Raw genomic sequence first — 14,399 nt, 5'->3', positions numbered from 1 at the left:
GCATTTCGGAAGAGCTTGGTGAGATCGCAAAGCAGTTAACCCTCCACTCCCCACTCTCTGCGCCCTTCCGGGCAGCCCGCCCGACACCCGGTCCCCACCCCGCCCCCACGCCGGCCACTCACTACCAGAAAGATTTAGAGGCGTCTTAAGAACTTGAAAGGAAGTATTGCTTTAAAGGGCTTTCATTTCATCCGTAAATCGTTTATGTGGAAGATCCACATAAATCGGAATCCCTAGAAGCCAGAAACATTGGCAGCTCTTAACTGGGTTGGCGGTGGTGGAGGGGCCGCTCTGCTTCTAACCCGGAGGAGCTCGGCGTCCCGATGCTCTTGGCGCTTAGGAGCCCATGGCCTTTCCTTTCTTTCTGGAATGCCGCGGCGTGTGGACGTGCTGGCGACGGGTTGGAGAGGGGAGCTGAGCAAGGGGCATTGAAAGCATTATGCCAATACCAATCCCTTTCCTCACTCTCCTCCCCACCGCTCCCCTTGGTCCACGGTTTTATCATTAGATCCAGATTAAGAAAACCTACTAGGAAAAGTGCCTCCTCCAAAGGGCCCTTTAGTGTAGGCCGGGGGCGGGAGGGGGGGGGGGAGGCTCTTTACACAAAGGGGCTTATGAAAGAGGAAGGCCTTCCGCCTGGTTTTTAAAACAATTATGTTTTAAAGAGTGGCGGCGGAGTCCCTGTGAACAGCGCGTGTGGGGAGCCAGGGGCGCACAAGACCTGGGCGCACAAGCGCCGCGGCGTTCCGGGCGCGGGCCGGGCCGGGGCCTCGCTCGGCCCCGGGGTGATGCTAGGGTGGGTGGGGAGCTGGCAGCTCCCTGAGGGCAGGAAGGCACTGCTGGATTGAAACCTCCTACGTGTGGCTTTGCGATTGACCCTGGCTTCCGAGAAGCCCGCGGCGTCTGAGGGAAATGTTGGTTCAGCGCCTTGGGCACGAAGAGGCAGCCATTTGCAATAGGCTCTTGAACTGGCAAATTTGGTGAAAAGGTCCCACAAGTTGGGGTCTGTGGACTGCACCTTCCCAGGGAGGACTCTTTTCGAGGTGCTGACAGCCTTTATCGCACAGGCCTCCGCATCGCCCGTAGCGTTTCCCCAGGCCAGCCTGGCACCGACGCCGCGGCCTTGGGCAAACTGGGCAGCCCCGATTCTGCGAGTGGTGAGGCCAGGTCCAACTCTGGCAGGCGTCGGATGGGTTCGAGAATTTCCAGCCTCTTTGGGGCATTGGCTGGCCCAAGACTCCCTGGTAGACCCTCTTCGAGGCCAGGGCAGGCCGCAGCCTCGGAGGAACAACCATGGAACGCTGCGCACCTCTGAGCTGCCCCTTAGCACTGCCCTAGAAGCGTGCCGGCCCTGAACACCCAAATCGGGACGAACGGAGCGGGAGCGGGTGGCCCGGAGCAGCAGCCTCTGTTTTTCCAGGACGCTTCTTCCGAGGAGGGGTGGGGGCACCAGCTCAGTTCACGTGGCGCCGCGCTCAGCATGGCCTTGAGCGAGCTGTCGGGTTCTGGAGAGTTGACGCTACTCCTGGAATTATATGGCTCTTTCTGTATTGTTACTGCTATCTCCTGAGCCTTGCAACCGGCACCTACAGCGAAATGTTAAATCTCAAGTGGGAACGGTCAAAGAAAAAATTTCCGGGATTGCGCTCCAGGAGATAGCCAGACTGCAAGGAGGCGCGGGAATAATCCTGGCATCGACGGCAGAAGGAAAAAAAAAAAAAGGAAACGCAGGCGGGTGCCCTAGGCGTCTGGACCGCGTTTAAGACTAACTAGCAACAATGTGTTTCCTGGGCACTTTCTACCTGCCCCAGTCGGAAAGTTGGGTGTCGAGTTATCCACTCATTTCTGTGTGGGTTGATGATTTTTGATTCTCTCCTAATCCCCTCTGTACCTTACCTGCAGAGATATTCTGAAAGTCTGACTTTCTATAATAAACATGGAGAGGATAAAAGAAACGGTCATTTAATAAGTTTTTAAATTTTTAACAGCAGCAAGAATAACGCCTTGCTGACTTGAGGAAATATACAAACAACTCCTAGCTATAAACTTAGTTATGTCCTAGAGCTCTGTCAGCTTGTTTATAAATATGCGTCTTAAGAGCCCTAAATTTCCTGAAAAACATTCGATGTAGTTTAAATGAAAGACATATGATGCGAGCTCTAGAGTACTCGTATACCAATAAAGATCCAGCTCATAGAGGAAACGACAGGGGAGCCAAGGAGGATAGCTGTTGAGTAAACCGTTCCTATCCCATACCCCAAACGCATTTCTGATGGTAGTGGTTGGACCGATGGGTGCAAGGTGTTACCAACCACACTTAATATCCCTGGAGCCTCCTGCAAATGCAAATCTGTTACACTGAATGCTGTGTGTTTTGAGACATGTAACCACTTGTGCCCATAACAGAAGGAACAGCTAATGGCAGACTCCCATAACGAATGCTTAATCTGCAGCTTTTGGCAAGAAATTGGGTCTCTGGTTGCCAAAAGCTGCATTAAATAGATTTTGAGAGTTTGAGAAGGAGTTTATGGTAATGACACAGCTCTAGCCATTGGAGCGTTAATAATACATTTAGAATAATACTAATTAAAATAATACTCATTAAATGAAGAGAGCTGAAATTAGGTTGGAGGGTCTCTCTCCTTCTGTGAGATCTACCTAGGCTTTTTCTGCTTGATGCTTTGAGGGTAACTTTCTTGGCAACTGACCTTAGCACTTCCATACATACTTTCTCCCCAAACCGGGCATAACTCTTCTCTCCTCAGCAGGCTTTTAAACCCCCTCCTAATCCTCATTCCTTATCCCCACTCTGAATTCCAACCAGTCAGCTTGGCCAGGACTCCAGGGGTCAGTGTTCTGAGGAACCATCAGCTGGCAAGTAAGACCCAGTTTATTAAGCCAGGTCCTAATAGGGATTTTATCTCAGCAGGCTCAGTCCAACACCCCCAGGCTACCGTTCCCTTCTTTGCCCCACCTTTCTATTTTGTCTTTGAGGGTATTGTTTCTCTCTGCACTCTACGCCTGGTTCTAAACTCAGGATTCTGCTCCCCATCTTTCATGTCAGTCAAGAAATCTACTAGAAATAAGGAATAAAGCTTCTGTAGCTCCTTTTCTCCTTTGCTTCCTTCAAATCTGAACTTTCTCAATGGGCATGGTGGAAAGTGTGGGTAGGAAAGGGACGGAGATGGGGAGCCAGCAATTTCTTTTAAAGCCTCACAAAACTTAGAACATCTTAGGATGCCAGCTCCTTCAGCCCTCTGAGTGCTGGGTAGACATTGACATTTGTTCGGTCACATGTCCTTGACGGGAATGAAGCACAGTGCCTGCGGAAGGCGTCAATATGGAATGTGTCCAGCCCAGAAAGCCAAAGGATGGGCTTCAGACCTACTGTAGATTCAAGTGCCACCCTCTTCCAAAACACTGTTTTCTCCTCATTCCCCTGGCACCATCAGATGCTAACAGGGGAAAGGTTATTTTGCGAAATGACTCTGACGCTCTGATTTGAAGTTACATCTAACATTCCTGCAATCAGTTTGTGGTTGTTGCTGTTGTTGTTAGATGCCCACTCCCCAAACACAGCAATTTGGGGTGGGGTTTTTTTTCTTTATTTAGCTCCCTTTGGAGCCTAGAATTGAAGTAATTGAATAAGTTAAAACTCGTTGAGAGGTCCGCTGAAATGACTATTTGATTCCCTCAGACAGGGACACACACATGTAAATTCAGATAAGTCAAGTTCAGATAAGAGATTGGCTCTCTGTCAGCTTGACTTATTTTATATTAAAAAAAAAAAATTCTCACGGTCCAAAAGCTGCTTTTAATGCTCCCCTCCCCCAAGAGAATATATTGTGGGAAATGAAAAATATTTTGAGTACATACATCAAAGCTGCAGTTGAAACAATGTGTAGATCACTCTAGTTCCTTTCTTTCTCAACGTATTGAAAGAAACGTCACACTTCTATAGCAATAGTGGGACTGTCAAGATAGCGTTGCAAGAACTTTAGTCTTAGCACTTTCTTTTTGTGGCGAGAGTTTGAGGCATATTGCTAAGTACAGCTAGGAACAATGCGTGCTGAATCAGATGAACCATGCCAAATGTAGAAAAGCAAGGGTCTGGGGAGGGGAGGGAAAGATGGGTGGAGGGAATACTTCATGAAAAAGTACTAAAATAATTGAATGTCATGTATGATGGCAAGAAGCCAGGTGGCTTCGTGTTTGTGTGTGCTCTGCTGCTGTTTTCCCTTCCTGGCTTCATGTTCAGCCTCCCCACAGCTCTGAAGACATAACAGATACAGAAATATATTTTGCAACGAAGCAGCTCAAGAGGTTTCCATCAAAATAAAAATACATACATGCACGAAGAAGTATTTAAGCTTTTCTTTTAAATGCATGTCCCAATCTATCATCATCTACTCCAGAAAACATACCTACAGACTAATTTGTAACTTCGTCACGTTTTTGAAGCTTCTGTCTTTCAATTGGAAAGGAAATTACTTGGATTTTAATCAATCCTGTCAGTCTGTCAAGTGTCCTGTTACAAAGTTCTCAACTACAATAGATTAAATTTACCTGTGATTTCAATAGTAATATTAAGTATTTTGGTATTTTAGAAACTCACGTGATTTTTCCAAGACCTGTGCTTGTTTTTGAGTTTCAACTTGTTTCAGTAATAGTTTTTCACATAGTTGCCCTTTTCTTAAATAGAGAAATGGATTTGACTTGTTTTCTTAAAGGGTCCAAATTAAATCTAAAAAATCTAAGACTATTTTCCCCACGTGGAAATATTTTGACTTATCCAACATGTCATGGTTTACATTTACTATGACATTGTTTACATTTGCTAGAGAAATGTATTTTATTACAAACATAAAAACGTCATAATTCAGCCACGATAATGGAGTCACCTTTATTTCTCACTATAGCTGTTACCATCGCTCCAGGAAGTTGTGAATACAATAAGATAAAAGAGCGTTCCAGTAAGATCTCTTCTAGGACACATGTGCTTTTAAATCGTTTATAATTACACTAAGCTGTATTGAATTTCTGTTCAGATTTTACTGGCAATTAATCATTCGCCTATAACACGCCGCCCACCATTTCATCTGAAGTAGGAGTTGTTTAAAGTTCCATCCAATGTATTTTAGGTCCATTTTTCCTGCTGATTACGTGGATAAGTCTTAAAGACAAGGGCTGCTTCTCTTTGAGATGTTGTGCATACACATCCACGCATTACGTTTTCACGTTTCAGGTAACGACTTAAAGCACGTCTCAATATAGACAGAGGCAAAATAACACGACGGACGTTTCCCCCTTTGCCCTGGAATTGTATACAACGTAAGTGTAAAAGTCCACGGTCATTAAGCAACCCCCACCAGGGGTTACGATTAAGAGACGAAATCGACGCAGGTCCAAACAGAAAGCAGCTGTCTCTCTGTGGGATAGACCCCCACGTACTGTACCTGTCCCCCGCCCACGAGTACCCTTTACCTCGCGGGACTGGAAAAGCGCAGGGCTCGCAGGACCAAGCGGTGCGCTTAGAACGCACCTCGTCGGGAGCCGCTGAAAACCACGCGCAGTCTGGATTAACCTCTCTGCCGCGGTGCTTTACAGATTCGACAGAAGGAAGAAAAACACAAACGTGTTCGTTACACCCAGGATTATTCAGACAGAGGGGAGAGAGCGCCAACTCTTTTATTCGAAAAACCATTAAAGAACTATAGGGAAAGTAAAGATGATTCACTCTCTTCTCCCAACCTGTCCTGTCCGCCCCTGGCAAACGTGGATTCCTGATGTGAATTTTGATAAGTGTGCTTTAATTCGCGAAGTGTCGTACACAGATTTGGGGAACCAAATGCACTCTGCGGCTCGCAGAAGGAAAGCCGAGCCCGCGGGCCGCCCCTCCTTGGGATGCAGGCGCGACCAGTGGCCGCTCGCGGCGTCCCTGCCCCTCAGACCGCACCCCGGATCCCGTGCCCTACCTAGCCCGGTGGCTGTCGCAGTTCGGCCTCACGCCAAAGCTCTCCTGTCGGGAAGTTGTGCACAGACTGTGAGCGGAGCAAACTCCCCGGGGGCAAGTCGGGGCGCCCCCCTACACCGGTGGGCCGCCACCTGGTGCGCACCTCGGCGTAGGACGACCGTCCGGGCTGCTGGCCCGGGGGAGCCGCAGGGGACTGCCCTGGCCTGCCCCGCGGGGTGAAGTCAGAGTCTCCAAACGGCGCCTGCTTTGACCTCCAGGCTGCGTGCAAAGTCACCTACTGCCGGGACGACGCTGCGGTTAGGAGCGCATGTGTGGGGGAGTCTCTATTCTGAGCAAAGAGAATGAAGTTTCGCTTCTCCTGCAAACTTAAAAGCGCCTCCACGACTACAGAAAGAAGTTAGTGGTTAACCGATTTGCTGCTAATATTTCACCAGTGGTGCTTTCCCTCCTTTAAAGTCTAACTCTTGGAAAAACAACATATTTTAAGCTTTCCATCCAAATATTGATATTGGCAAATAGATCATCCAACCGTCCCCTGCTAAGGACAGTGCCCTTTTTGTTTCACAAGTTGGCGATCAAAATTAATCCATATCGCAAATTGCTGCAGATTTAGGGGATAAAGCAGAAGACTTGTAACTAACCCTTTTGGACAGCGTGTATGCATGTATGTAAAGTAACGCGTGTATGCATGTATGTAAAGTAACGCACACATCACTCTTCTTTCTACCTGCCTTCCACAGCGAGTGAGCCCCTCTCCTGGTTGGGGAAAGCCAGGTTTCAGCCTGACTGCAAGAGGTTCCTGGTGAATACGTTAAACAGCAGGCAATAGTCTAGTCCCTTTTAAGATCCTGTTTTACAGTAAGCGTTTCTTAACCTTTACTGTAATTTTGATATCCTTTTTGTTAAACAGAGCTGACGCACTACCCCTAGAGCAGGGGATAGCCCAACACACTCAAAGGCTTGTGCTAAAAAGGAATCCCCAGGACATCAGCGGATTACGTCATTTTTTCAGCTCCCACATCACATGTTCCTTTGTTATGAAGTCAGAGCAATTAAATACTTTGCTACCTTCACAGTTTGCGCTTGAGATAACAAAACCTCATGAACGCACAGTTTAGCAATAAAGTTCAAGTATAACAAGCAATGAAAATTTACTGCTATTCTTTCAAATACTTAAGGGAGCGTTTCTTTTTCAAGTTACCAGAAAGAAAATAATGGCTGTAAACAATTCATTTACATTAGACTTTTTGTGAGAATCGACCACTTGTGCAATATATATATATATAATATGTATATATTATATATATAACATACATTATATATATATTATATATATGTAATATATATATGCATGTAGGATGAGCTGTGTTCTTAAGGAAGATTTTAATTTTAAAAGGAACTTGTTTTGGGGGGAAATCTCTTTAATGCAGTTATTTTAGGGAATTCAAATATTTCAAATAAAGTTAATTTCTGATTAACATTAATGAAATTTCTTTGGCACTGTATTTGATTCACATGTGCTACTTTTGGGTAGAGGAACTTACAGTCATTCTTTTGCTACATTAAGAATTGTTCAACACTTGAATTAAGCAAAATCTCAATAATGGATTATTCTGTTTTAAGAATATCCTTTAATTCTGCATGTTAATACAACTGCATTTCTAATGTTAATACTACTTTGAATACTGTCTCCAAGTTTAAAAAGTAATATGAATCTTGGGAAAATGAATAAAAGAATCTTTATCAGTGTAATTTTATTTTTTGTGAAATAAAATAGGTCTATAAGCAATGAATGTCTCATTTAAGCTACATAAGCTTCTGTGGGTGTCTCTAACTGCTGAGTCAGAGTGGAGGCTGATGCTATAGAATAAAGGGCTTCTCTAAGTATCTCATGCAACTTTTTAGTTCCATCAGTGAACACTAGAATCCTTTAAATCATTTTTTAAAAATTCCCTCAAGTGTTGTCTATTAAACATGGTCCTTTATTCAATATTTTCTCCAAAAGCTCAAATATAGATATTGCACTTACAAAGTTTGATAAAGTAGGTATTCTTAATAGGAATGAAGATTGAGAATACAAGAAAAATTGGGAGGCAGATATTCTGGAGAAGGTGGAATAGTGGAATTAAGTCAACGGAGACGAATACAAAGTTTAAAATTAAGGTTAAGAAAGTAAATGCAGAAGAGGGGAAGCAAGGCTTATAAGGGTCCATACATTAAAGATCTGAGGATATTTTGAGTCTAACAGCATGATTTAGTTGCTAAGGCAGGTAAAAGAAACTTCACTTACATTAGCAGAAAGAAAGCACCCCCTATCAAGAAAGATCAATCCTCACTACATACTTTACTATGCAGAAGTCTAGAGAACTAAGAAGTGCCCTAACATTATTTTTACCAAGAGAAATTGAGCATTTTGAGCTTCTCTAGTGTACAGTGGGTGGGGTCAAAAGGCATTTGGAAAAGATGTCATGCAGAGAATGGTTAGAGCACTTAGTGATCTTTAGCGAAGAGAACATACGCAAAAGAATGATTACATTTTTTCAGTTTAGCCCCAGTGGTGGGCCCAGATGGATTGGCTTCAGTTAGAAAACAGGTTTTTTAATGTAAAAAGCAAGCGTTTTAACAAGAAAGTTCTCTGTGAGTAAAGTGAGCTGATTCTCAAAGTTGCATGCTCTTGGGCAAGCGAGGTGACAGAGGTAAATCTGTGCTGTACGAGCCTCTTCCAAATCAAAGCTTCCGAATGGTGTCCTTCACGCTTAACATAGCATTACATCTGTGAAGATTCCTTCACAATAAATTACTGTGCTATTAATTTCAAAATTAGGATTAATTTTCTCGAAGGAGAAAAATGCTTTTTTTTCATGTTTTGCCTTAATTATGAGCTGAAATTAAAGACTACACTTCGAAAGCACGTGTTCTCTGTCAAATTACCATAATATCACTCTGGCCTGCCTGTACTGTTGTTATTTAGGTAACTTTTACCTACTGATGGCAAGTTTGGCTAACTGGTTACCTGCAATGTCGGTGATAACGTATATGTGCATATCCATTTTGTTTATAACATCAAAAGTGTAGTAAAATACAGGCTAGATTCAGACTCACTAGGTTTGGGTCCACCTCTACCACCTGCTGGTTGTGTGATGCTAAGAAAGGTATGTAACCATTTATGATTCAGTATCATCTTCTGTAAAGGGGGGCCGGGAATAATACCTACCTCAAAGGATGAGAGTGAATATAAAAGAGTTATTGTATCTCAAACATTTGGAGACAGCGCTTGGACATATCATAAGCACTGTTTTTACTGTTACGATTTTTAAAATTCAGAATGGGAAGGCACTTGGTAAGGATTATGGACATAGTAGAAATAAACAAGTTGTGCTATGGAATCAAAAGTGATATTAAAAAAGAAAACTTGACTATTTAAATGAAGAAAATGATACATCTAATTATTATCATTTAAGAAAGAGAAGGAGAGAGGATCACATATGTGAAACAAAGCTCCTTGAGGACCTTATGTCCTGACATGTGTACTGGTTTGAGGTAAGTGCATTTGCTGCAAACTACAAGTCGGTCACGTTGTAAACATAAGTATCATCTCTAACAAATTTTCCAGGATTTTTGTGACTCTGGAGACTGGGGTCCTGTTCCCAGCTCTATCACTAACCATCAGTCCGTAGAACCGAAAACAAATACAGTTAACTATTAAAATCTCAGCATCTCCTGATAAAATATTTCCATTATGAGACATGTATTGAAAACAAGACTACACTGGGGGCGCCTGGGTGGCTCAGTGGGTTAAGCACCTTGGTCCCAGCTTACGTCATGATCTCAGGGTTCCATTCTTGAGATGGAGCCCCTCTTGGTGCTGTGCGCTGACAGTGTGGAGCCTGCTTAGGATTCTCTCTCTCTCTCTCTCTCTCTGCTCCTCCCTCACTCATTTTCTCTCTTTCAAAATAATCAATAAACTTCAAAAAAAAAAAAACAAGAAAAAAATAGTACATTGAAGTTATTTATTAGAAATACAATTCTTATCATTTAAATAAATTATATGGTTTTTAGGAAGCTGCTATGGACTGAATGTTTGTGTCCCCTCAAAATTCATATGTTGAAACCTTGATGCCCAATGTGATAGTATTTAGAAGTGGGGCCTTTGGTTGGTGATTAGTTATGTTTTTTGATCATGAGAGTGGAGCCCTAATGATGAGATTAATACTCTTATAAAGGGATGAAGAGAGGTGAGGTCTTGTCCTCTGCCATGTGAGAATATGGCAAGAGGATGGCCATCTGTAAACCAGCAAGAGGCCCCTCACCAAGAGCCTGACCACATTGGCAGCCTGATCTCAGAACTGAAGATTTCAGAACTGTGAGAAATAAATGGTAGTCTATTACAGCAACCCAAGCCAACTGAGACAGAGGCCTTACAATTCTTTGATTTTAATATATTCTAAGTAAATAATAGAAATTCTAGCTTTTTCTAGGAATTATTAAATTTAGAAGACTCAGCATAGTGTTCCTGAAGCCTTTATGGAACGAACCCATTCCCTGGCATAGAGCAGGTTATTTAGGATATCACTCTCTGTATCAATATCTTTGTGAGGAAAGCATTTACAGAGTTCAGCCCATGTCTATACTGGGAAGTGGCTCCAATTAGATTTAAGAACATCAGCATATGTAAAACCAACTCTCAACAGACTTCCACAGGCTAACACCTTTGTAGGTCATTCAAGTGTTCTCCCCCTTACCTTAATAAAAAAAAAAAAATAGTGCATCCATTAATCAGGGACTTTTGAGGGGGTAGCTTTACTGTGATCATTTCATATTTGAATCAGATTAAAATTTCCCCCTGATCATGTCTATTTTTATTTTGAGATTATCTCTGTAATTATTAGTAATAATAACATTGTCTTACTATTTTTGAAAACCATCACATAGCAATTTTCCATCTAAAATCTATAGGAAGGACAGATCTCAGGGTACTTTATCCAATTTTACTTCCTAATCACATTTCCTACTAATTCCCTGTCTCTTTCACCAGGCTCTCTCAGTTCTGTTCAATAATCCAGTCTCTGGACTGTCCTATCTTCCGCTCCCTAGATATGTCACTGTTGGCTGTCTCCAGGTATTTATCCAGGCTGTATCCTTTGCCTAAAATGCTTTCCTTGATATCAATTCATCCTTTAAGGGCAGTTAAATAGAATATGAAAACACCTTTTTCTTGTCCATTCTCATTTGAAACTAATATTCCCCATGCCCCAAACATTTCTTTTTATATTTAAAGTTAGTTTATATTTATGAAGATAAGAAAACAAGTTTCTTTATTTAAAAGTTTATTTATTTATTTGGAGAGAGAGCGGGAGAGGGGCAGAGAGAGGGGGAGAGAGAGAATCCCAAGCAGGGCCTGCACTGCCAGCACTGAGCCCGATTCAGGGCTTGAACCCAGGAATCCTGAGATCATGACCTGAGCCAAAATCAAGAGTCGGATGCTTAACTGACTGAGCCACACACATGCCCCCAAAACACAAGTTTCTGATTAATCAAAAAAAAAAAAAAATCAAGGGATGGGTATGCTTTTCTTTGTCTCCCTAGAGAGACAATGAGCTAGTTATCTCCCTTTGAAGGGGAGGGGATGACAAGTGGCAAAGTGCACCAGTCTAGCCAATTACCTGGCATCCCTTTTGGGACCTGGTTTGAAGTGGAAATATTTTGTGGGTCTATTTTGGAACACAGAACACTGCCTAGAGTTGTGGTGGTGGCGTTTTAACCTATTTTCTAGAAATGCTTGTTTTACTTATCCATATGAAAAAATAAATGACCATGCTATTAGAAATGTATCTCTTTTACATTTCCTAAGTATTCTACATCCTTTCAGTGGAGAGTGCTCAACATATATGTATTTGAAGCATTGAATTCTGTTGCCATTTCAAGGCAAATTTAGAGAAGCAAGTTCGAAAGATCTTTTAAAAATGTTTTCCTTCTTTTTCATCACCAGTACTCCATTGTGTATGTATGCATGTATATATATATATATACATATATGTATGTGTGTGTGTGTATATATATACATATATGTGTGTATATATGTGTATATATATATATATATATATACATATATACACACATATATGTATATATATGCACATCTTTATCCATTCATCAGTCAGTGGACATTTGGGTTCTTTCCATAATTTGGCTGTTGTTGATAGCGCAGCTAGCCACATTGGGGTACATGTGCCCTTCCAGTCAGCATTTTTGTATCCTTTGGACAAATATCTAGTAGTGCAATTGCTGGGGGTATTATGCTAAGTGAAATAAGTCAGTCAGAGAAAGAAAGATATATGATTTCACTCATCTGTGGAATTTAGAAACACAACAGATGAACACAGGGGAAGGGAAGGAAAAACAAGATAAAAACACAGAGTGAAGCAAACCATAAGAGACTCTTAAATACAGAGAATAAACTGAGGGTTGCTGGAGGGGAGGTGCGAGGGGGATGGGTTAAATGGATGATGGATATTAAGGAGGGCACTTGTGATGAGCACTGGGTGTCATATGTAAGAGATAAATCACTGGGTTCTACTCCTGAAACCATGACAACACTACATGTTAACTAACTTGAATTCAAATTAAAAAAAAAAACAGAAAAAGGAAAAAAATAAATTAAAAAATAGAAAAAAAGGAAAAAAGAAAAAGAAAAATATTTTCCATCATTTCATAGAAATACTTGCTAAATAAGGTATGCGGAATTGATCCAGTTGTTGGTTTAATTTTGGAAGATGGATCTGGAAACATTTTCTTTGCCAAGTCTATCATTTAATGAGTCCTCATGATACCCGAGGTTCTGAGCCAGGGGCTTCTCATATACTTTGTCACTTGACCTCACAGCACCCTAGGAGTTATGATCCTAATTTAATGGTAAGCAAGCAGGCTCATAGTTTGTTACTTGTTTGAAATGACATAACAGAGTAAGGACCAGAACACAAGGCAGATTACAAAAAATATGATCTCTTCACTTTCTTCCATAGGCCTCATTCTGAAACATGTACTGAGCAGAACAAAACTGCTGTGCTGATTTCTTATTTCGTTCTATGTATTATATTGAGTTATTCTAAGTATCAGATTCATTCCGAAGTTAACAGAAGGTCCGTGGCTAGACAAAATTTGAATGATTCAAGAAAAGAAACAGATTTACCTTTACTTCTATGTTTGATACATATCAGTGAGAAATCATCTTATTTTTCTCAAACATTGTAATTTTAGGGTCTAGTATGGCTGAAGTTCTTTTTATTCCTGTAAGATAATGTCTTCATAATTCCATTTGATAAAAGAAATGTATTGGAGATATTGGGCTAAGTAAAATATGTTAATTTTTATCAGTTACATTTTTTTACATTTGTAATGTGGTTATCAGAAAATTTAAAATTACATAAGTAGTTCTTATTATATTTGTACTGTAGAATGCTGATTTAAAACAATTCTATAACAATTCTCTATGTATCACAAAAATAAGTTTGACATTTCTATTATAGATTTCACAAGAGAACATTATTTTTAGGAAATTCTAATGACCTATTTATTTAAAAAACAGCTTTACACTTACTCACCTGGTTACCTCTGGTAGATGCATTCAGTTCTCCATAAAGAAATCATAGACTTGAAGTAGTTTCTCATCTTGTCCTCTGCATTGAAAAAGTGGTTATACCAATACCTAAAATGTAAGGATGTTGTGAAGATTACTCTCAGTCATGGTAAAAATAAACCTTGAACTAAAAAGGAAAACTTGGGGCACCTGGGTGGCTCAGTCGGTTGAGTGTCCAACTTCTGCTCAGGTCATGATCTCACAGTTTGTCAGCTTGTGCCCCGTGTGGGGCTCTGTGCTGACGGTTGGGAGCCTGGAGCCTGCTTTGGATTCTGTGTCTCCCCTTCTCTCTGCCCCTTCCATGCTTACGCTCTGTCTCTCTCTGTTTCTCAATAATAAATAAACGTTAAAAAATTTTTAAATACAAATAAAAACAAAAAGGAAAACTTTAGCAGCGCCTGGGTGGCTCAGTTGGTTAAGCGTCCAACTTCCGCTCAGGTCATAATCTCAAGGTCTGTGAGTTTGAGCCCCTCATGGGGCTCTGTGCTGACAGCTCAGAGCCTGGAGCCTGCTTCAGATTCTGTGTCTCCCTCTCTCTCTGCACCTCCCCCACTCAGGCTCTGTCTCTCTCTGTCTCTCAAAATTAATAATAAAAAAAGGAAAGAAAAAAAGGAAAACTGTACCTGTAGTGATATTAATTAGCTCACTTTTCTCGAAAGCTTCCTATAAAGGATCTTCTGTAGCTCCTTGGCTAGTTACTGTTTGAAAACAAAGATGACAAACAAGTACCAGAGAAGCCTTTACTCTAAACTCCTAATGCTAAAGCAGACCTTCCTAGTAGTGGCCCTC

The sequence above is a fragment of the Leopardus geoffroyi genome, chromosome B4, assembly GCF_018350155.1.
Source record: "Leopardus geoffroyi isolate Oge1 chromosome B4, O.geoffroyi_Oge1_pat1.0, whole genome shotgun sequence".
NCBI lineage: Eukaryota > Metazoa > Chordata > Mammalia > Carnivora > Felidae > Leopardus > Leopardus geoffroyi.
This window is presented reverse-complemented; position numbering follows the sequence as displayed.